Source organism: Natator depressus, chromosome 1, assembly GCF_965152275.1.
Source record: "Natator depressus isolate rNatDep1 chromosome 1, rNatDep2.hap1, whole genome shotgun sequence".
NCBI lineage: Eukaryota > Metazoa > Chordata > Testudines > Cheloniidae > Natator > Natator depressus.
This window is the reverse complement of record NC_134234.1, coordinates 314,202,184-314,226,004: the sequence shown is the minus strand read 5'-3', so window position 1 is coordinate 314,226,004 and position 23,821 is coordinate 314,202,184.

Below are 23,821 nucleotides of genomic sequence, written 5' to 3'. Positions count from 1 at the left end.
TTATTTTTATAGAGGGAAGCAAGAAAGAAATTAGGATTCATTTTTTCCTGTGTCCTATCTGGAGAGTTTCTTCTGTGTGGCTTGCTCAGAATAAAGAAGGAGGATGAGTGAGCCTGGGGATCATATGCAGGGCAGATGGAATGTTCAGAATCTTGGGGATCGAGCCTCTAACATGTTCACTGTTTATGTGCAAATGGTGATTCCCTGTATCTCAGACATGACCAAATGTGGCTGGATTTTCATGGGGATTTTCAGAAAGACACCTCTCTGACTATCCCCTGCTTAATTTTAAGTCCCTGCAGCAGAGTTTTTCTGAAGAAGTCAGAAAAAGAAATTGGTAAGACTGGCAAAACTAAGAAATGGTGGGTGGTAATGGCAAAAGTGTTGGGTAACTTGGATCATTACCAGCTCTCCCTACAATATTACACTTTTAAGTGATCTTCATTAATGCAGCTAAGATTGTATATGTTAATATATTACTTCAGTGAAGTCTTAAATTACCACTCTCCTGCAGGAAGATTATTTCCTCTTAGAGGGAATTACTTTAAATTCTCCTGAGAACTTTCACAAAGGCCTATTCTCCATGCTGTGTAATAAAACTTATACATGACCTTGAACTCACTGAACTCACTCACTTTTTGTAGAAGCCACAGCTTTAATAATATCGTTGCTAAAATTGTACAATCTACATCAAGGCCTAAAATCTGTCCATAGATATACTTGCAGAGTGCAGATATGGGAGGGCAGAATTTGACCTTTGGTGAGGTTAAGTTTCCAGTTCTTTAGATCATTTTTTAATCTCTCTCTTTTTTTATTTAGAATCACCTCAGTCTTAAGCTATATATGATCAGTTTGCACAAGGTCTTTCTTTGGTAAATTGTAAAGTTTCATAATATTCAGATGGGAAACCATCCTGGCCTAGCAATTTTAATATTTGAGGAAGTCATTAATGTCAGAAACTTCCTTAATTATTTTGGGTGAAATGACAAGCTGGGTCTCAACCACAGGCACCTTGGGGAAATTGTATTTTAATTGATACAGATAACATCAGCTTTAATTGCATTCCTTTCTCTTTGAAGAAAGTTCAATAAAATGTACTTGCCATAATCAGTAAGATATTATCCTTCCCTTTCTTCTCTTTTGTTATTATAGAAGCTTATAATTATTTTACAAGGTTAATTTTTTCTTAACGACTCAAATGGATTTTTTATTGGATCCTGATCTCATACAGATTCATCATAATGTAAGAAAGACTTATGTCTTTAGCTCATTTGTTTTCGTTGTGCTACATTCACACATTTGTGTCTTTTATACATTTGTGAGTTGTAAACTCTGAGTCACAATCTGGCCATTGGTCTATTCCTGGAACAATGCAGAGCTTGTGGCAAAGCTACAATTGAGCCCTTACATTTTACATTCAGGGCGGGGATGTGTCTTGTTTATGTTTCCATACAGTGTCCAACATATTCTTGGGAGCTCAGAGTGTGATTTTCCAAAGCATCTAAGGGAATTAGGCACCCAATTCACTTTGGCTTTAAATGGGAGTTGCACATTTTACTCCTTGGGCTCTTTGGAAAATCCCAATCTCAATGAATAACAAATACATAATATGGACAGCAGTAATTCTATGCAAACTGCATTGGCTTCCTGATTCATTAATAAATCTATTTCAGTGTGCTGGTCCTGGACTTTAAGCCTTTAATGGGCTAAGCCTTCACTATCTCAGGAAATGTTTTTCCTTCTGTTTTAGATGCTATGATCAACTAGTGAACTACTACTGCTAGAGCCCAGGCCCAAAAAATTAGAAGTTCATTGCACAGCCTTATTAGTTGAGGGCCCTACTTATGGAATGCCCCACCAGCTAAGACGGGGGGGGGGGGGGGGAGTCGTGACATTCAGAGCACTCTGCAAAACTTACATCTTCAGAAAGTCAGGACCCACATAACAAAGTGGGGAAAAAATCACAGCAGAATTTTTCTGGAACACTGCAATCAAACTCTAGATCTCGTGCAAGGGTAGGACGGACAAGTATCTGTGGCTTGCAATAATCCTTGCTGCAATCCTTAAACCTCCATCTATACCTAGATACTGTGGTGATGGGACCTTTAGGAATCTACATGAATTATATAGAGATAAGTAAGATATATTAACATTGACTGACAAACTACATGCAACCAGTGAAATTTCTCAGAAAGAAGCAAAATGTTATTATTGATGACATTTTTACACTAAACTCTTTTCAGCAAAAAATGCAATTTGGCAATAGAATTTTTTTTTGTGAATTTATGTTAGTTTTCTGTTGGAAAAACAAAAAAAAGTTCTGAAAAAATTGAACTGTTTTGTATTGACATTTTCAAAATGAAATGTTTCCAGTTTTTTGGTTCAAGATGACTTTTCATTTCAAACTTTAATTTATTATTTATTTCAAACAAAAAAATGTGAGAAAATGCTTGAAATCTAAATAAAACATTTCCTTTCTGGTTGAATGAAAGTTTCATTCAAATCAAAACTAATATTTTCTTGAATTTTTGATTTGCTAAAAATGTAGAAAAAAATTTCATTTGGGTCAATGTGAAACAATTCCCCTCCCGCCCCCGCCCCCTGCCCCGGGATTGGCAGCAAGTAGAAAAATCCATTTTTCACTCACTTCTACTTTATAATGAAACTATTTCAGACTTAAAAATCATGCCAAATCCAGGCATGAAATCTTGGTCCTATGAAAAGCAATGGCAAACTCCAATTGACTCCAACTGAGCAAGATTTCACCCCAGAAATTTAATAGTGTTCAATTCATGGTTAGAAGAAAAGGAGTACTTGTGGCACCTTACAGACTAACCAATTTATTTGAGCATGAGCTTTCGTGAGCTACAGCTCACTTCATCGGATGCATACTGTGGAAATTGCAGAAGACATTATATACACAGACACCATGAAACAATACCTCCTCCCACCCCACTCTCCTGCTGGTAATAGCTTATCTAAAGTGATCATCAAGTTGGGCCATTTCCAGCACAAATCCAGGTTTTCTCACCTCCGCCCCCCCCCCCCACAGACAAACTCACTCTCTTGCTGGTAATAGCCCATCCAAAGTGACCACTCTCTTCACAATGTGTATGATAATCAAGGTGGGCCATTTCCTGCAGAAATCCAGGTTCTCTCACCCCCTCACTCCCCTCCAAAAACCACACACACAAACTCACTCTCCTGCTGGTAATAGCTCATCCAAAGTGACCACTCTCCCTACAATGTGCATGATAATCAAGGTGGGCCATTTCCAGCACAAATCCAGGTTTTCTCACCCCCCCCCCCAAACTCACTCTCCTGCTGGCAATAGCTCATCCAAACTGACCACTCTCCCCACAATGTGCATGACAATCAAGGTGGGCCACTTCCAGCATAAATCCAAGTTTAACCAGAACGTCTGATGGGGGGGGGTAGGAAAAAACAAGGGGAAATAGGCTACCTTGCATAATGACTTAGCCACTCCCAGTCTCTATTTAAGCCTAAGTTAATTGTATCCAATTTGCAAATGAATTCCAATTCAGCAGTTTCTCGCTGGACTCTGGATTTGAAGTTTTTTTGTTGTAAGATAGTGACCTTCATGTCTCTGATTGCGTGACCAGAGAGATTGAAGTGTTCTCCGACTGGTTTATGAATGTTATAATTCTTGACATCTGATTTGTGTCCATTTATTCTTTTACGTAGAGACTGTCCAGTTTGACCAATGTACATGGCAGAGGGGCATTGCTGGCACATGATGGCATATATCACATTGGTGGATGTGCAGGTGAACGAGCCTCTGATAGCGTGGCTGATGTTATTAGGCCCTGTGATGGTGTCCCCTTAATAGATATGTGGGCACAGTTGGCAACGGGCTTTGTTGCAAGGATAGATTCTTGGGTTAGTGGTTCTATTGTGTGGTATGTGGTTGTTGGTGAGTATTCGCTTCAGGTTGGGGGGCTGTCTGTAGGCAAGGACTGGCCTGTCTCCCAAGATTTGTGAGAGTGTTGGGTCATCCTTCAGGATAGGTTGTAGATCCTTAATAATGCGTTGGAGGGGTTTTAGTTGGGGGCTGAAGGTGACGGCTAGTGGTGTTCTGTTATTTTCTTTGTTAGGCCTGTCCTGTAGTAGGTGACTTCTGGCAACTCTTCTGGCTCTATCAATCTGTTTCTTCACTTCCGCAGGTGGGTATTGTAGTTGTAAGAATGCTTGATAGAGATCTTGTAGGTGTTTGTCTCTGTCTCAGGGGTTGGAGCAAATGCGGTTGTATCGCAGAGCTTGGCTGCAGACGATGGATCGTGTGGTGTGGTCAGGGTGAAAGCTGGAGGCATGTAGGTAGGAATAGCGGTCAGTAGGTTTCTGGTATAGGGTGGTGTTTATGTGACCATTGTTTATTAGCACTGTAGTGTCCAGGAAGTGGATCTCTTGTGTGGACTGGACCAGGCTGAGGTTGATGGTGGGATGGAAATTGTTGAAATCATGGTGGAATTCCTCAAGGGCTTCTTTTCCATGGGTCCAGATGATGAAGATGTCATCAATATAGCGCAAGTAGAGTAGGGGCGTTAGGGGACGAAAGCTGAGGAAGCGTTGTTCTAAATCAGCCATAAAAATGTTGGCATACTGTGGGGCCATGCGGGTACCCATAGCAGTGCCGCTGATCTGAAGGTATACATTGTCCCCAAATGTAAAATAGTTATGGGTAAGGACAAAGTCACAAAGTTCAGCCACCAGGTTAGCCGTGACATTATTGGGGATAGTGTTCTTGACGGCTTGTAGTCCATCTTTGTGTGGAATGTTGGTGTAGAGGGCTTCTACATCCATTGTGGCCAGGATGGTGTTATCAGGAAGATCACCGATGGATTGTAGTTTCCTCAGGAAGTCAGTGGTATCTCGAAGGTAGCTGGGAGTGCTGGTAGCGTAGGGCCTGAGGAGGGAGTCTACATAGCCAGACAATCCTGCTGTCAGGGTGCCAATGCCTGAGATGATGGGGTGCCCAGGATTTCCAGGTTTATGGATCTTGGGTAGTAGATAGAATATCCCAGATCGGGGTTCCAGGGGTGTGTCTGTGCAGATTTGATCTTGTGCTTTTTCAGGGAGTTTCTTGAGCAAATGCTGTAGTTGCTTTTGGTAACTCTCAGTGGGATCATAGGGTAATGGCTTGTAGAAAGTGGTGTTGGAGAGCTGCCGAGCAGCCTCTTGTTCATATTCCGACCTATTCATGATGACAACAGCACCTCCTTTGTCAGCCTTTTTGATTATGATGTCAGAGTTGTTTCTGAGGCTGTGGATGGCATTGTGTTCCGCACGGCTGAGGTTATGGGGCAAGTGATGCTGCTTTTCCACAATTTCAGCCCATGCACGTCGGCGGAAGCACTCTATGTAGAAGTCCAGTCTGCTGTTTCGACCTTCAGGAGGAGTCCACCTAGAATCCTTCTTTTTGTAATGTTGGTTGGGAGGCCTCTGTGGATTAGTATGTTGTTCAGAGGTATTTTGGAAATATTCCTTGAGTCGGAGACGTCGAAAATAGGATTCTAGGTCACCACAGAACTGTATCATGTTCGTGGGGGTGGAGGGGCAGAAGGAGAGGCCCCGAGATAGGACAGCTGCTTCTGCTGGGCTGAGAGTATAGTTGGATAGGTTAACAATATTGCTGGGTGGGTTGAGGGAACCATTGCTGTGGCCCCTTGTAGCATGTAGTAGTTTAGAAAGTTTAGTGTCCTTTTTCTTTTGTAGAGAAGCAAAGTGTGCGTTGTAAATGGCTTTTCTAGTTTTAGTAATTCATGGTTGTTACTCTGATCAGCTGAATATGTTAAAATAATCTTTCCCTAACACACATAAGTCATCAACTAATATCTTTTTTTGCTAAAAACTGTCTGAAACTTTAAAACAATGTATATTTTACTGAAGATTCATGAATACTTTGTATTTCAGAAATTCCAAGCAACCTAACCTAGAGGCAATATTCAGTCATCAAATTAGAACTTGTCAAAATTTTTCATAGGAAACTTTTTTCAGAGAAAAATGCAGATATGGCAATACCAAAATATTTCACAAATTTGTGTCTGTCTTGCTCAATTGTTTCAGTTAAAGAAACTGAAGAAATCAAAATGTTGTTTTTGACCATTTTTGAAACAAAATAGTCTGATTATTTGGTTCAAAACAATGTTTTATGGTTCAAAATTTCCTTTATCTTTTTTTTAAATTAAAAAAAAATTAAAAATGGTCATACTCAAAGCAAAATGTATCATCTAATGCAAAAATATATTTTTTCAACTTTTCAATCTCAAATATTTTGAAAAACATTGATTTTTTGTTTGATTCCTCCCCCAACCATTTCTCCCCAGAATTGCCAGCAAACAGAAAAAAAAATATATTCACACAGCTCTACTCTCTCCTATTAACATTTTGTCCTGTTAGGTCTACATTCTAAGAATATGCAATTTACTCCTCTTGACTGAAATCAATCCCTGTCCATAGACCTATGCACTACTTAAGGTGTGCTTTCAGGTATTGAATTGAAGTTAAAGCTATATCTACACTTGGAGCTAGGGGTGTGATTACCAACTCATGTAGACATACTTGCATTAGTTTTCATCGAGCTAGTGCACTAAAAGCTGTAGCATGGGAAGTGGTGAGCAGCGGCACTGTCTAGCTGCCCTGAATACAAACCTGTCTGGACTCCCTGGATATGTATTCAGGGAAGCTAGCCCATGCTCCCAGTTGCCATTGCCCATGCTAAAATGGCTACATTACTATTTTTAGCATACTAGCTTGATGAGAGATGGCATGCATATATCTACATGAGCTGGAAGTCACAACCCTAGCTTCAAGTGTATATGCAACCTAAATGATGTGTAAGCCTTGGGTTGTCTGTCTGTACAGACATGAATTTCAATGTTTTGAATATCTACCTGTATTTATTGCACGCTGTTAAAAAAAAAGATGATTTGTTTTTCTTTTTCATCATATTTAATCTCATTGTGATCCTTTTAATTAACTGTCATTTTAAAGAGAGCAATGACGAGGCCAGAAAAATGGCAATTAATTTTATGAGACAAAAATTATTTGAAAGAAGAAATATGAAGGCAGCTGACTGGAGATTTATCACTCGACTCCATGACATTCCATGGCCGTTGCCCTAATAAGTTATCAGAGTTGCTGAAATATCAATTTGGCACATGGCTTCACATGGCTGCCTGCATTCCTACTCAGAGCCTATTATTTAATTCTTCTGTCATTAGGAAATTAAATCAATGATTCTAGCCGGGACTAGAGAGAATTGATATTTGTGTTTAAATTGACTGTTAATTGTTGCTTTAGAAAACTATTCTGAAGCCTGGAGGACTTAAAACAGACAATGAAAAACAAAAAACAAAAGAAAATACTGTAGTCATATTTTGTTCATGGGGATTCAGAAATAAACCGACACCACTGAGCAGCTTGTTATAGTGAAATAATATTGATTTCCTTGAGAAAAAAGAAAACTTGTAGATGCTTAATTAACTGTAAAGAACAACCTATAGATTTTTCTCACTTCCATATTGGATGGCAGAGTCTCTACATGGAAAAACAATGTCTGATCTCTAAACTGTTAAGTGGCTATTACCTGTATTTCTCTTATTTTAGGCACCATTAAGTATGAAAGCATGTTTCTTTTGTCACCTAAATGGATCATACAGAGAGGTAATTAGCCAGAAGAGAAGGTGGGGTGGGGGCGGATCAGCTCCCAAACTTGAAACGGTCACTGCTTCTCTGCTGGCACTAGCCACCACAGCTTGCTGCTCCCATGATATCACATTCTGAGGTTCCACCACTTAATGCAGCTCTTAGTGATTTCCACAGGTAGTGGGGAACCTCACACCCCACGCAGTTTCGGATCATCTTTCACTGTCCCCACACAATACTTAGCTCCTAGACCACCTCACCTCACCATTCCTCAGCTGTAGGAATCACTAACCAGAAACAAGGACTCCCAATTGAGTACAATTAGCTCTGTGATTAAATGCTGAAGAGGGGCAAGTCAAATAGGCAGAGTCCCCACCACCAGGTAGGAATGTCTGTACCCTCTTGCTCTTCACTGCAATTTGGCATCCCTAACCCTGCTTAGCAAGTGAGGTTCAGATTAGGGCGACCCCCTCAATCAGGGCATGCTAAGCATAGTTCTGCTTCCCTTTACTTGTACAATAAGGATAACATTTCATTACCCCTGCATTCAAATACTAGAATGATTTGTAACCCCAAACCACCTAGGCAGAGTCGACTAACATGGCTAGCACTCTGAAGTCTGCTCCTGAAGTCTTTTCCTCCAGCTTATCACTAGATGTCAGGGGACAGTTCATTCAGACCCTCCTGACAATTATAACAACAGTGTGAGGCCAGCTGTCCTGATGGCATTTCAGATGTATACAAACTAGTACCAGAAAATAGACCCCTTCTGGTTTGGATCTGACTGCACATGTAAATTTGAATCCTTGGATTCTAATCCAAACCAATCCCCAGGATTCACAGATTCCTGGTTACTGTTTAAGACCAGCTGTAGTGAAGACACATTTAAAGGTGCTCCCCATCCTGCCAGGGTTTTTGTTTGTTTGTGTTTTGTTGCTATTATGAATAGCTTTCATGAGCTGTTTGGGTACAACAATTAATGCAAACAGCAGCTAAATTATTCTCAAACAGAAACCAGGACATTTTGTAATCACTGAAAGGGACCGGCTGCGGATATCAATGTATTTTAGAGCACCACTAGCAGTCCCTGTCCTACACCTGTGAAATGCAATGGAACAGTCTCATGGTTCATTGGAAACTCCAGCTATGTGGGCACATCTCACTTAGGGTGTGAGCCAATGCCTGTAGAAATCAATGGAAGTCTGATCTCATAGATGAAAAGCCTTCCATTGACTTCAATGGGTATTGGATCTGGCCGTAAGCAGAGATGAGAAGTAGTATTCTTCAAGCAATCAAGTGATCTGATCTGAACATTCCCAATTATGTTGGGAGTTGAGGGCACAGCTTTGTGCGTTACACTGAAAAAATGTTCAGGAGACCCTCTAAACATTTTGATCAGACATTTCCTTTGAGATTTTTACCGTTTGTTTAAATGGTAGATTGCTGAATAATAAAGACACTTAGGGATTTGCAAAACAAAACAAAAACTGAGCCACCAGTAAAAAATACAAATATGATTTTTCTTTTGGAAGATAGAAAAATATGCTCTTTTTTCTGTCTGATGGGTAATTTGGTAATGCATGCTGCTTAAGGCCTTGATGCTGCAATTAAATCTGCCAGACAAAGTCCTTATGCCTGTGTGGAATCCCATCAAAGTCAATAGGTCCACACAGGTCTACACTAGCAGATCAAATTTCAGGATCAGGACATAAGACTGTGGTTCTTCCCAGCCCCAGAAGGAACTTCATAATGGAGCTCTCAAGCACATGGGGAGAACGTTCTCGGCTTCTCCCCTTCAGGCAGAACAGCATGAGCTCTATTCTGTGGTTGGCCAGCTCTGCTTTCTGATGTAGCCATTACCTTCCTGGATGTGAGCTGCCACCAGTACCATTTGAGACTCCAGTAATCAGCTGTTACAGATAATGAGTATTGCATACACCAGATCCTAAGGTTTCTACTTCAGCTTTTGCTTTTATTTTCTCTGTTATTATTTTTTATAACTTTTCAACAAGAAAAAACACAACAGTGTAGAAGAGACAATCAGCCAGAGCTGCAGTCTTACTTAATTTAGGTGCAGTCCTGTTCAGAATAACATACATAGACTCATAGAATATCAGGGTTGGAAGGGACCCCAGAAGGTCATCTAGTCCAACTCCCTGCTCGAAGCAGGACCAATTCCCAGTTAAATCATCCCAGCCAGGGCTTTGTCAAGCCTGACCTTAAAAACCTCTAAGGAAGGAGATTCTACCACCTCCCTAGGTAATGCATTCCAGTGTTTCACCACCCTCTTAGTGAAAAAGTTTTTCCTAATGTCCAATCTAAACCTCCCCCATTGCAACTTGAGACCATTACTCCTCGTTCTGTCATCTGCTACCATTGAGAACAGTCTAGAGCCATCCTCTTTGGAACCCCCTTTCAGGTAGTTGAAAGCAGCTATCAAATCCCCCCTCATTCTTCTCTTCTGCAGACTAAACAATCCCAGCTCCCTCAGCCTCTCCTCATAAGTCATGTGCTCTAGACCCCTAATCATTTTTGTTGCCCTTCGCTGGACTCTCTCCAATTTATCCACATCCTTCTTGTAGTGTGGGGCCCAAAACTGGACACAGTACTCCAGATGAGGCCTCACCAGTGTCGAATAGAGGGGAACGATCACGTCCCTCGATCTGCTCGCTATGCCCCTACTTATACATCCCAAAATGCCATTGGCCTTCTTGGCAACAAGGGCACACTGTTGACTCATATCCAGCTTCTCGTCCACTGTCACCCCTAGGTCCTTTTCCGCAGAACTGCTGCCTAGCCATTCGGTCCCTAGTCTGTAGCGGTGCATTGGATTCTTCCATCCTAAGTGCAGGACCCTGCACTTATCCTTATTGAACCTCATCAGATTTCTTTTGGCCCAATCCTCCAATTTGTCTAGGTCCTTCTGTATCCTATCCCTCCCCTCCAGCGTATCTACCACTCCTCCCAGTTTAGTATCATCCGCAAATTTGCTGAGAGTGCAATCCACACCATCCTCCAGATCATTTATGAAGATATTGAACAAAACCGGCCCCAGGACCGACCCCTGGGGCACACCACTTGACACCGCCTGCCAACTAGACATGGAGCCATTGATCACTACCCGTTGAGCCCGACAATCTAGCCAGCTTTCTACCCACCTTATAGTGCATTCATCTAGCCCATACTTCCTTAACTTGCTGACAAGAATACTGTGGGAGACCGTGTCAAAAGCTTTGCTAAAGTCAAGAAACAATACATCCACTGCTTTCCCTTCATCCACAGAACCAGTAATCTCATCATAAAAGGCGATTAGATTAGTCAGGCATGACCTTCCCTTGGTGAATCCATGCTGACTGTTCCTGATCACTTTCCTCTCATGTAAGTGCTTCAGGATTGATTCTTTGAGGACCTGCTCCATGATTTTTCCAGGGACTGAGGTGAGGCTGACTGGCCTGTAGTTCCCAGGATCCTCCTTCTTCCCTTTTTTAAAGATTGGCACTACATTAGCCTTTTTCCAGTCATCCGGGACTTCCCCCATTCGCCACGAGTTTTCAAAGATAGTGGCCAAGGGCTCTGCAATCACAGCCGCCAATTCCTTCAGCACTCTCGGATGCAACTCGTCCGGCCCCATGGACTTGTGCACGTCCAGCTTTTCTAAATAGTCCCTAACCACCTCTATCTCCACAGAGGGCTGGCCATCTCTTCCCCATTCTGTGATGCCCAGCGCAGCAGTCTGGGAGCTGACCTTGTTAGTGAAAACAGAGGCAAAAAAAGCATTGAGTACATTAGCTTTTTCCACATCCTCTGTCACTAGGTTGCCTCCCTCATTCAGTAAGGGGCCCACACTTTCCTTGGCTTTCTTCTTGTTGCCAACATACCTGAAGAAACCCTTCTTGTTACTCTTGACATCTCTTGCTAGCTGCAGCTCCAGGTGCGATTTGGCCCTCCTGATATCTTTCCTACATGCCCGAGCAATATTTTTATACTCTTCCCTGGTCATATGTCCAACCTTCCACTTCTTGTAAGCTTCTTTTTTATGTTTAAGATCCGCTAGGATTTCACCATTAAGCCAAGCTGGTCGCCTGCCATATTTACTATTCTTTCGACTCATCGGGATGGTTTGTCCCTGTAACCTCAACAGGGATTCCTTGAAATACAGCCAGCTCTCCTGGACTCCCTTCCCCTTCATGTTAGTCCCCCAGGGGATCCTGGCCATCTGTTCCCTGAGGGAGTCGAAGTCTGCTTTCCTGAAGTCCAAAGAGATTCATTATTTCCATACAGCTGCCATGTATAGCTGCCATTAACCAGCCTTCAAATAACCCCGTATCTCACTCAGGTAGTTCGTTGACACCCACCCAACCACATCTTTTTCCTACTGGGCAAGTAATTCATTTACATTATTTGACAGTAGGCACATGTCACTTGATTCTGATAATTCAAATATCAGCAGACAAGTCATGTTTGCAAGTTTATAGCTAACACTGAAGACAGGACATATGAAGTATCATTTTGTACCCTTATTTCATTTGGGAATAAAGTTACTTTTTAAATGAGAGTTCTTAGATTCAAACAACCAGAAGGACACTTTGAGTCCGAGATGACTCCAAGACCCTTTGCCCTGTATTATGGACAGGATGATAGGTTCCCTCCAAAAAGAAGGGATTGTCTTGTGACTAAGGCACTGGACTGAGACTTGGGAGATATAAATTCAGTTCCACATACTTCCCATGTGACCTGGGCCAGGGACCTCCTTAAGTCAATGAGACTTAGGTGCCTAACCTGCTGAGGTGCAGTTGTAAATCCCACAGGTGCTTAGCTGAATCATTATGCATGTAAATACCTTCACACATTTGGCCCTTAATCCTTCTGTGCCTTCCATTTGTAAAGTGGAGACAATAATATTATTTTTCCCACCCTTTGTCTGTCTTAGTGTATGTTGACACGGAAGCAGCTCACACTGTGCTTCCCACCTTGAGAGGACAAACTGGTACTCTGCTCAAGCTAGCATGGTAAAAATAGTAGTGTGACCAGAGATAGCTCAGGTGGTGGCTTGAACTAGCTTCACAAGTATGTACCCAGGAGGTCCTGGTGGGCCTGTAATCAGGTGGCTAACCTGAGCCACCACCTATGCTCCTCCTTGCTACATTGCTATTTTTAGTGTGCTAGCTTGAGCAGGCCAAGTGCCGGTCCATCTACTTAAGCTGGAAGAACACTCCAGGTGCAGCATAGATGTACCCTGAGAGGTGCTCAGATACTACAGTGATGAGCGCAGTACAAGAACATCTATACAACTGAATCAAATCGAATGCAATAGAAGCTCTTTGGTGTAGAGACTGTCTCTTACTGTCTATATGTACAGCACCTAGCACAGTAGGTCCTAGCCTGGTTGGGAGGAATACCAAATTGTGCCAGTCTTCTCAAACTGAATATTTTAAAAATCATTTGTATATATAAAGGGACATTATCTGAAAGGGTCAGTAATAACATTACACAGAAAAAAACAGCAGTGCTAAATATTTGACATACCATGAATAGTATTGTAGAAAAAAATCATTTGTACTTCTTTTTTGAATTAGACGATCAATGTTCTGCTTTAATTTTGTTGTTAATAAAGCTTTTTCACCAGGGTGCTATAAGTGCAGTTCTGTGCAAACAATAAAAGAGTCCATAAAATTCTGTCAGTCCAACTTGAATGAATGTGCCCTTCAACTTTCACTTGGACTCCAGTTGAATGAGTTCTCTCTGAAAATCCACAGAGAGACTTTGGCAATATCACTTCTGAATGGATATGCAAACAGCTACAAATCTGTTGAAATCCAGAACTCTAGTTTTAACATTAAAAGAATTGGGAGTGAATTTTAGGGCTTTGCAAAATGAAGTTTTAAAAGTACTGACCTCAACAAGGAATAGAGTAGGATGGCACTGTATAAATCCTTCACACAGCACAGTACAGCCAAGATCAGACCAGAAATACTTCTGCTGTTTTAGTTCTGAATCTTTAGTACAAAATTGGGTGGCAATTTTATGACAAGCCCAAATAGGGAATGGAATGAAACCACCAAATTCAGAATGTGACCTAAGCCAATATATGAACGGAGATTAAAAAGCTAGTGTACTAACTCACAGAAATATCTTGCCCTTACTTATGAAATTAAGCATTTAATTTTCTTGCAGATGAATAGAAAAGTAACATACCAAGCTACATTTTCAGCTGCAAAGTTGCATCCACAAAAATGCACGAGTCGTTGCACTTTTAAAAACCTGTATTTGTGTCTAACATGGATATTTGCACATGAAAGGCAAAGGTAAGTGTGCAGTTACCCACTGTGACCCACATACTTCAATGCCAACTGGCAGAGAGTACAGGGCTACATAGGGATACAGGGACTCCATGGGCTCACCAAAAGAATGTCATATAAGGTCTCTTATGAAAGCCTGTGTCACATTGTCATCATAAGCATTGTGAGATGTATGTACAGAAAATATATGAGTACTTATGTATATGTGCTGAAATGTATGTTCTCTCAGGTCACTCAGAGAACATAAAGTCACAAGGTCACTCAGAGAAAAAGGTTACTCAAAGGTAGCATGTCTTGAGACAAACTTCTCCAGACAGGAGTGGAGATATTATCTCCCTCCTGGACCATTGTGCATCCTGTGTCTGTCAATAGAAGAATATTAGTATGCTGAGTCAAATGCTAATGAAGAGCTTGTGGAGACTTCAGAAGGAAATTAACAGGAAGAGGTAACCCGCAGGGGGATGGGAGGACTCTGTTTTCAGGTGAACATCAAATGTTTAGCCTAGTATATCAGAGAGTGCAGAGAGATGCTCTAGCATCTTTCAATCTGTGAATACTAGGTACAAGCAGGCTTGATCTTATGAAAGAGGCAACTCAGCCATCCTGGCTGAAAAGGACTTGGGAAAAGCTATCCTGTTAGAAACAGGCAATGTCTTGCGAGTTAAGTTTAAGCTCTAAAAAGCATGTTATGATTTTTTTGTATATGTAACCATTTGTTTCCAATACTTTCTTACTGTAATTTGAATCTGTGTTCTTTGATACTAAAATTGTTCTTTTTTTCACTCTATATATGTTTAAAGGCTGTGTGTTAAGCAGAGAGCTGATACTGAGTTAAAACTAGTAAGCTGGTGTGCTCTATTCCTTTGGGATCAGAGAATCTGACACTTCTGTGAGTGTCTAGTAGATCAAGGTCTGGGCACTCCAGAGGGAGGCTCGGAGGACTCGGGGGTTGGTGTGTGCTATCACCAATTTGGACAGGCGGAGTGAGGCCTGACAAGGTTGCCTCCTCCATTCATTAAGGGTCCCACACTTTCCCTGACCTTCCTCTTGTTGCTAACATACCTGTAGAAACCCTTCTTGTTACCCTTCACATCCCTTGCTAGCTGCAACTCCACTTGTGCTTCGGCCTTCCTGATTACATCCCTGCATGCTCAAGCAATATTTTTATACTTCTTCCTTGGCATCTGTCCAAGTTTCCACTTCTTGTAAGCTTCCTTTTTGTATTTAAGCTCACCAAATATTTCTCTGTTAAGCCAAGCTTGTTGCCTACATATTTACTATTCTTTCTGCACATCAGTATGGTTTGTTCCTGGACCCTTAATGAGGTTAGTTTAAAATACAGCCATCTCTCCTGAACTCCTTTCCCCCTCATTAGCCTCTCATGGGATCCTGCCCATCAGTTCCCTGAGGGAGTCAAATTCTGCTTTTCTGAAGTCCAGGGTTCATATTCTGCTGCTCTCCTTTCTTCCTTTTGTCAGGATCTTGAACTCGACCATCTCATGGTCACTGCTGCCCAAGTTGCCACCCACTTCTACTTCCCCTACCAATTCTTCCCTGTTTGTGAGCAGGAGGTCAAGAGGAGCCTGGCCCCTATTGGTTCCTCCAGCACTTGCACCAGGAAGTTTTCCCCAACACTCTCCAAAAACTTCCTGGATTGTTTGTGCACTGCTGTATTGCTCTCCCAGCAGATGTCAGGGTGATTGAATTTCCCCATGAGAACCAGGGCCTCTGATCAGGAAACTTGTGTTTGTTGTTCAAAGAAAGCCTCATCTATCTCATCCTCCTGGTCTGGTGGTCTATAGCAGATGCCCAACATGATACCACCCTTGTTGCTCTCGCCTCCAAACTTAACCCAAAGACTCTCAACAGGCATTAGGTAGCTGGCTGCATGATAATGAGATGAGATGTTGTACCCAGATGCCAGTCTAAGAGTGGGAGACTTAACACCTGAATGGGTTTACTCAGATCAGAAAAGGGTCAGAAGTGTAAGCAGCACTTTACCTGTGAATTACATCCCTTCACAGTCAATAGATCAAAGAAAAAATCCAGCAAGTGTCTCAACCTCAATAATGGCAAAAACACACATCAATCAGCCAGTAATGAGGATATATCCACCTTCCCCAAACCAAAAGCCTTAGCATAATCTAAAAGTCCATACATTGGGGCTAATCCAGAGCTAGGAGGGGACAGAGGGAAATACATTTAAGTGGAGGGCCCTTAGTTGTATGCAGGGTTAAAATTTTGTCCCATTGTGTCTAAGGATAAATACATGAAAAGATTGCAACCTTTTCAGATATTACTGCAATGCGAGACATACAACTACCTAGGATAGATAGAAGATATAGAATTTTGTCCTCAAGCAGTAGTTACTTTCTTAGAGGGTTTTTTGTTTGTTTTTTTCGCTCTGAGTCATAGCAAATGATCTACATCAAAGGTGCCATGTTTTCCAGGTTAAAGTTCAGAGGAGACAGTTTGCAGTTCTCCAATTCAGTGACTTTTGAATATTAGAATGTGACTCCATGTCTGTATTTCATACCTTGAAAACTGAAAATCGTAACACAGTAGTTGAGTCCCCAGTACTGAAAAAAAGAAGCAAAGCATAATAACCTAGGAGAAGATTCTTACATATTTGAACACACTGATTTTCAATTTATTCCATAGCAATGTCAATGGGGAACTCTGTGGATTAAGGTGCTACTCGACATGAGTAAGGGGATCAGAATATGACCCATGCTAAATTTCAGGTATTGTGATAGAAACTGTCTCTTTATCTGTATATGTACAGTGCCCTAATACTGATAGGTGCATGTTATAATTGTTCAATGATCATCAAGAACATAGGTATACCAGTGTTAGCACTCTTTGCATTTCATCCCTTGTCTCTGACCTTTTCAAAAAATGTTTTCAAAAATAAAAATCCACCAGTGGTTATTTTTAAACACACACACCCACACACGCACCTCTCAAACAACAAAAAAGTTCCCATTTGAAACATGATTTTAATCACCTTTTCTACAGTCTAATTTAACATTTATGTTGCCCATTGTAAATCAAAATGTGAAAAAAGGAACCTGGTTTATTTTAACGCTGATTTTTCTTCAGGCACCTCTGACAAAAATGCCACATTGGACAGTGTCCTTGACAGTAACTCTCTCACCAGATGGAAGGGAGATGGCTTCCTATGTTTCAATTTCTAATAAAATAATTCTGACAAGTCTATTGCAATGTCAGCTATTCTTACTGCAACTCTATTGTGAGAAAGATGGTTTCTGCTGAATGCATCTTTGGTTTTCGGAGCTATAATTTTAGATACTCTTAGGGAGTCTCTACACTGCAATTAAACACACGTGGGTGGCCTGTGCCACTTGACGTGGGCTCCAGGGGCTCGGGCTATGGGGCTGTTTAACTGCAGTGTAGACTTCCCTACTTGGACTGGAGCTCAAGCTCTAGGACCTGTGAGATGGAAGGCTATGTTGGGATATGTTGACTCTCTGGGAATTTTTTGCATACACTACTTTTGCAATCTTTTATTGACAGTAAAATATAGCGCTGCAGATCCAGTTCTTGCTAATATGTTTTTAAAATAAAATTGGTATTGAATTTTAAATAATTAAGCAGGCAGAACATGGAAGGATAACTTATATATACAAGATTTGCTATGTGTTCCCAGATGACTGAGTCAAAAGTGAGTGGTAAATTGTGTTGAGTGATAACATGGAACATACTAGCTAATGTTACACACTGTATATGATTTTGTATATAACTAATCATTGTGTGCTTAATAAGATCATTTAATGTTTATATATTGTCACATCTTATATTAAGTTTCCATTTATAAATAATTTATAAAAAGTTTTAATACATAGTCAATCAATTGCTACAGATTTCTATATAGTCTAACAGGCCCAAAGGTTGTTTACAATGTGGCTTATAACCATCTATATACATAAGCACATATAGATGGTTATAAACACATTACTCATGTTTGAAACATGTTTAAATAATCTACAAATAATGCATTAGTCCATTATAAACTATTTTAAATGGAATGTTAATATTAAGTGTGACCCATTAAATAATACCAATACTTACTTGTAAATACTTACTAATACTTTCATGGAAGAATTACAATATGCTTTAAGTCCTAATTCAGCAAGGTACTGAAGCATGTGCCTAACTTTAAGTGCAAGAGTAGTCCCATTGATTTCAATATAATGTTATTAAAATATCACAGTTAGTAAGGAATTTCTTCAAAGGCGCAGGTTATAGGACAATAGTTAATTAATGGCATGGCAGCATAAAACATTATCCCATTTTAAAAATGCAGTATTGTTTCTAAGACAGTCCCAGTATGTCCCACTCTTAAGAGAAACAGATGTGATGGAAGGAGAAGTTAGACAGATTGACACATTTCTGACCCTTGTTCATGTTTTTCTTGAAATGAAGCTATAATTATTATGCATGTTGCAGATTATGCTGAGGAGCTGATAGAAGAGGTTGTCAAATTATGCAGCACACAATCACTCAACGACACAATGGAACAAATAGTGGAGTATGCACTTCCAAATCTGTCCACACATCAGATAAGCTCCCAAACAAAATGAGTGTTTTGGAAAACCATATGTCACACTTAGGGAAATTAGATGTGCATGTGTTGTGGACAGCAAATCACACATAAGAATTAGGGTGTTTAACTGTCTGTGAGTCAAGCAACTGCTTCTGATAAATTATTCTGTACAATAAACCGAGTATATTCAAAAGAAAAAATAACAGGTACACATTCCCAACTCCTTCCAAGGGTCTGATTGAATTGAACTGAAAATGCTTCAATTTATATTGTTGGCCAAGGGAAAAAAGAAAGTTGTCCAATGTGGATGTCATATAATTAAATCTCAAATGGATATCTTAACTTCATATTAATTATACCTGCCATAAAATCAAAGACAAAAAGTAACAGTATTTTTATTTCAGAAGAGTCATAAGCCATATTTTGAATATAAAAAGACAAGGCAAATATTACAAAAATGTTACGGGATCCATCTATGCCTTTGTCATTTCAACACTTGATTACTGCATTTTTTTTTTAGAGATATGATCTAGTTCTAAAATAATCATTCTGGGGAAGTTCTATGGTCTGTGCTAGACAGGAAATCAGAATACATGATCATGGTGGTCCCTTCTGGCCTTTGAATCTATGTATTTATAAATGCACTGTACATGTAGCTGCAGCTTAACTCTATCTAGAAATTTAAGATGGTGCAGGTATGGCAGCCCACTTGTTCAGGTCTGCCTCTTGGTGGCAGCATATGTTACCCTGTCTCTGTGATCTGCCCTGGTCTCCTATTGCTTTTGAGTTGAAGCTAAGGTGTCATTTACATCCCTCCATAATGACCCCTTTCCTTTGGGGGTACTCTCTCCCCACCCCTTCCCAGCATCTACAAGGTCTGAGATAGCCAGACTTGGTCAATCTTCTGGGCATGCTGCAAAGTCCATCTGTTTGAAAAAGCATTGGGGGAATGCTGAGGAAGTGTGTGGGTGGGATTCCTGACAGGTGGGACTGTTAAGATGTATGGGTAACATGACCGGTGATGGAATTATATATGGTAGAGAGAGAAGCACCGCTTCGGTTTTTAACTGCTATGTGTTTGTAGCTTTACATGTATGTCAAGGATACCCAGCACTTTGGATGTGCACCCTTTGGCAGGAGCTCCTTTGAGTATGAAATGTAAATCAGACAATCAATTGATAAACAAAACCTCCACAACTGTCTAATGCAATTGGGATTTATTCATGAAAATGTCTAACCCTTTTTCTACATCTTACTAAACTCTTAGTGTAAGGCCATGTCTACACTACCCGCTGTATCGGCAGGTAGAGATCGATCCCCGATCGCTCTGCTGTCAACTCCGGAACTCCACCAGGGCGAGAGGCGGAAGCAGAGTTGACGGGGGAGCGGTGGCCAGCGATCCCGCGCCACGAGAACGCAAAGTAAGTGATTCTAAGTCGATCTAAGATACATCTACTTCAGCTACGATAATAGCGTAGCTGAAGTCGACGTATCTTAGATTGATTCCCCCCCCATAGTGTAGACCAGGCCTAAGTGTAGTTCAAATCATCCTTCCAAATTGCATTACCGCACATTGGCCAAACTTGATTCATCAGCCACAACTGTCCCCCATTTACTTAGCTTAATTAAATCACCTCGAAGCTCTTCACAGTCTTCTCCTAAATAATTTTGTGACTTCTGCATTTTTTTCACCACTTTTCACAACTGTTTTCTAGATCTTTGATTAATATCTATTAAACAACACCAGTCTTAATTAGGAGCCTTTAGGCACTCCACTTTGCTATATTTAGAACTTTGTTTTCTCTACTATCCAGTTTTGTATCAATGGGAGTACCTTACCTCTCAATTTTTGGCTACTTATTTTCTTTAAATTCTTCTTCTTAAGGAATTTGTCAAAGGCTTTTTATTGGCTTCCTCAAAGAATGCTGTTGAAGCCATGCTGATTTTTCCCAGTCATATCATGTTCATCTAGATAAGTATAATTGTATATTTAATTATTGTTTCAATCAATTTATTAGAAGTGAGGCTCACTGGTCTGTAATTCTAAGAATTATTCCTAGTACCTTTCTTAGAGATAAGTATAACCTTTGCTACCTTCTAGTCCTTCAGGATGATTTTAATTGTTGCATGTTTTCATTAGCAGCCACTTTATTTTAAAGTTCCTTCAGAACTCTTAAATGTACACCAACTGATCCTGATATTGTTGTTCTTTAACTTAACACTGTGTCCTATCTCTATTTTTGACTCCTCAATCTTGCATATTAATTTCTCAAAAAGAGCAAGTCCAGGGTAGATATCTTCCAAATACCAGCTGTGTTGAAGATTTATGTAAAGAAATAATGTATCTTCTCTCCATTGTCCCTATCCTTCCTAATTGCTACCTTTAGTAGTTCAACAGATCCACCAGTTCCCTTGTACATGTCCTGCTTCTGATATATATTTAAATAATGTCTTATTTATTTTTATATCTTTGGTTATTTGCTGTTCAAATTCCACAGTGAAACTCCTAATTTCCAGCTTACATTTTCTTGCCACACTTTGTACATTCTTTTCAATTGACTTTGTTAGGACTGTATATCCATTAGGAAGGATACTTGTTTGGCTCAATAGATCAGAGCAGAATTTGTCCCACTGTCCCACTAATTGATAATGAATGGATAATTTAAGTACAGAAGATGTAATTACCTAACTTGGAATTTGGCCAGAACACCAGGGCTAATTTTGTGCCCTAATGTGGGTTTAAGTCTCCTTCAAATGGCAGTTCTTCTGATACTGAAGCTTTCCATAGATCCGCAGTGGGTAACTGATTCAAAATGGATACAGAGATGAAAGTGCTATTTAAGCACCAACACCTCCTGCAGCACCTGTATTGTCTTTGAAGGTGTTTCATATCCATCTACTGATCAGGTACAAACCTGCTTAGCTTAGTAGATCCTGATGGATACCCCAGGTGGCATGAATGCAGGTTGTAAACTATATTGTTAAGTCTGTATCTTAAATTGTATACATCCACTAAAAGAATTATTTTAAAAATATGAAGCCCTAGAAACATATAGTAATAATTAATTCCTGAAGATGAAGTTTAAATGACTCACTTCAGCAAATGTCAGATACAAAATGCAGTCTGTGTCAAAGTAAAACTGAAAAGCTGTAGCATTGTCATTGACAATAGAGTATTGCTGCTTATATCCTATTATAAAAATGTTGGCCTTCCCTACTCTGAAGATTAAAAAATTTCAGCAGTAATCCAGGTCTTGTCTGACATGACATTTTGGAAGCAAGAGCTCAGAAACTTTTGTACTTAGCTGTAATAGGATAACATGCTACAGTAGTTACAGTAATTGCCCAACTCTCCTATTGCTTAGCTTCAATATTTTCCCCCTTTCTTCCTAAAGGAAAATGTTTGCAAAAATGCTGTCCATTTCAGAAAATCTTACTTGATGCAATGGGTAGAAATCAGAAATGATCTATACATTTGACAGTACAAACCCACTGAACATATCAAAAACATTTTTCATTGCTGCACTTAGGATGTAGTGATGGCATTTAATCTTGTCTGACTTTTTATGAATCTGTAAAGAGCTTACCACAACCGTTTGTCTCTGCAGTATGAGCTGCTGAGAGCATCTCTCTTCTGGGACTATCTGTTCTTGGAGAATTTTTTGGTCTCTTAGTCAAATGAACAGGTTTTGTTTTGTTGTTTTTTTTAAAAAACCATCCATTAAATTTACATACTGAGATTTTATTGGGCCAAATCCTGCAGTCCATAATGACTATAGACTATAGATTCCAAAGGGTATACTTATGTACCGACATCGAAGTCAACTTTTTATATTGTCAATGGATGCCCAGATTCTAGGATATAATGATGGTGCCTTTATAATATTTATTGTTTAATGATGAACATTGTCAATTGTCTACGAAGAGTCACTTCATTTGATATTATGCCAGTATTACATTATACACTCCACCCTATTGCCTGTGTATTTATATTATTGCACATTATTGCACATACAGTTTAGATAAATACATCTTAAAACCCTCTGGTCTCATTTGTGCTCTACAGTCACAGCCCATAGGTATAACGGCTTAGGAACTATCCACCTGAGAGACCATCTTTCTCTCCATCGCACACCACCACCACTGATATCAGCCAAGACACTTAAACCTCAAGCTATGTTAGACCTGTTAGTATTATGCTAACACTTTTATATAAATATTAACCCTTTTAGTCCTTTTCTTTTTGTATGTTTGACTCATTTATATATTAATTATTCCTTAGACTCTTTAAGATATTAACAAAGAGTATGTTGAATTCCAAGGCCCAGAATATTGGTCATTGTCCTAAAGTAGCCCTATTCAGGAATTGAATGCATTAGGCTGTATCTAAGAATCCTTAGCACCTCCATGTCTATAAAACTCCACATAAACTTGGAAACCATTCCCTTTATATATATACATAAGCATACATGGACCTGGGAAATTGGTGAGAGATGATTGTTACAACAGAGGTTTCCTACTGGGGAATCAATAGGGAAGAATGATTATGGGAGAATGTAACAGGGCTCACTCACTACTCTGGTGCCACCTCGTGGCCAATATGAGAATTAGCTCTGTTAGCCAGTGTGCCCTGTTCTGGTGGTGCTCCGCCTGTCACCACTTCTGCTCCAGAACCCATGTCCCTTCACGGACCATGGTGTCCTCTTCAGCTCCAGGAACCATGTCCCTCCGGCCATGCCACACTCTGTGCTCCACACTTCTGGGAGACATCTCTGAAATCCCTGCCCAGCTACTTCTCTCAGTCTACTGTCTAGCCATTTCCCCAGTGGCAAGTGGAGGGGGCGACGATGTAGAAGGCTCCTGCTTGCTACTCCCCCTCTAACTCCTCAGTAGATTTCCCTGGGACACTACCCCACATCTCCAGCACCCCCTTTGTCCTTGCCTCAGGGTCTCAGCCTGCATATCCCTGCAGCCTGACAGGACCTGCCTTTACCTGCCCGGGTCTCTGCCTGCAGCACTGCACTGTCCAGGGTGCTAGCTGCTTTCAGCCTGCAAAGCAGCCAGTCCTCCTCCCTCCTTGAGCTCCCGGGAGTGACTAAAGCTGCTCTGCCCTGCAGCTCTTCTTCTTCAGGTGCCTGCTGGGCCCCGATTGGCTGCTCCCTCAGCCCTTCTCTAATCGGCTGCCTCCTGTGCAGCCTCCCTAAGGCTCCACTAACCCCTTAGAGCCCACTGTGAGGCAAGCACCCCATCACAGCAAAAACGGACCAACTGAGAGATATTATCTTGAGGA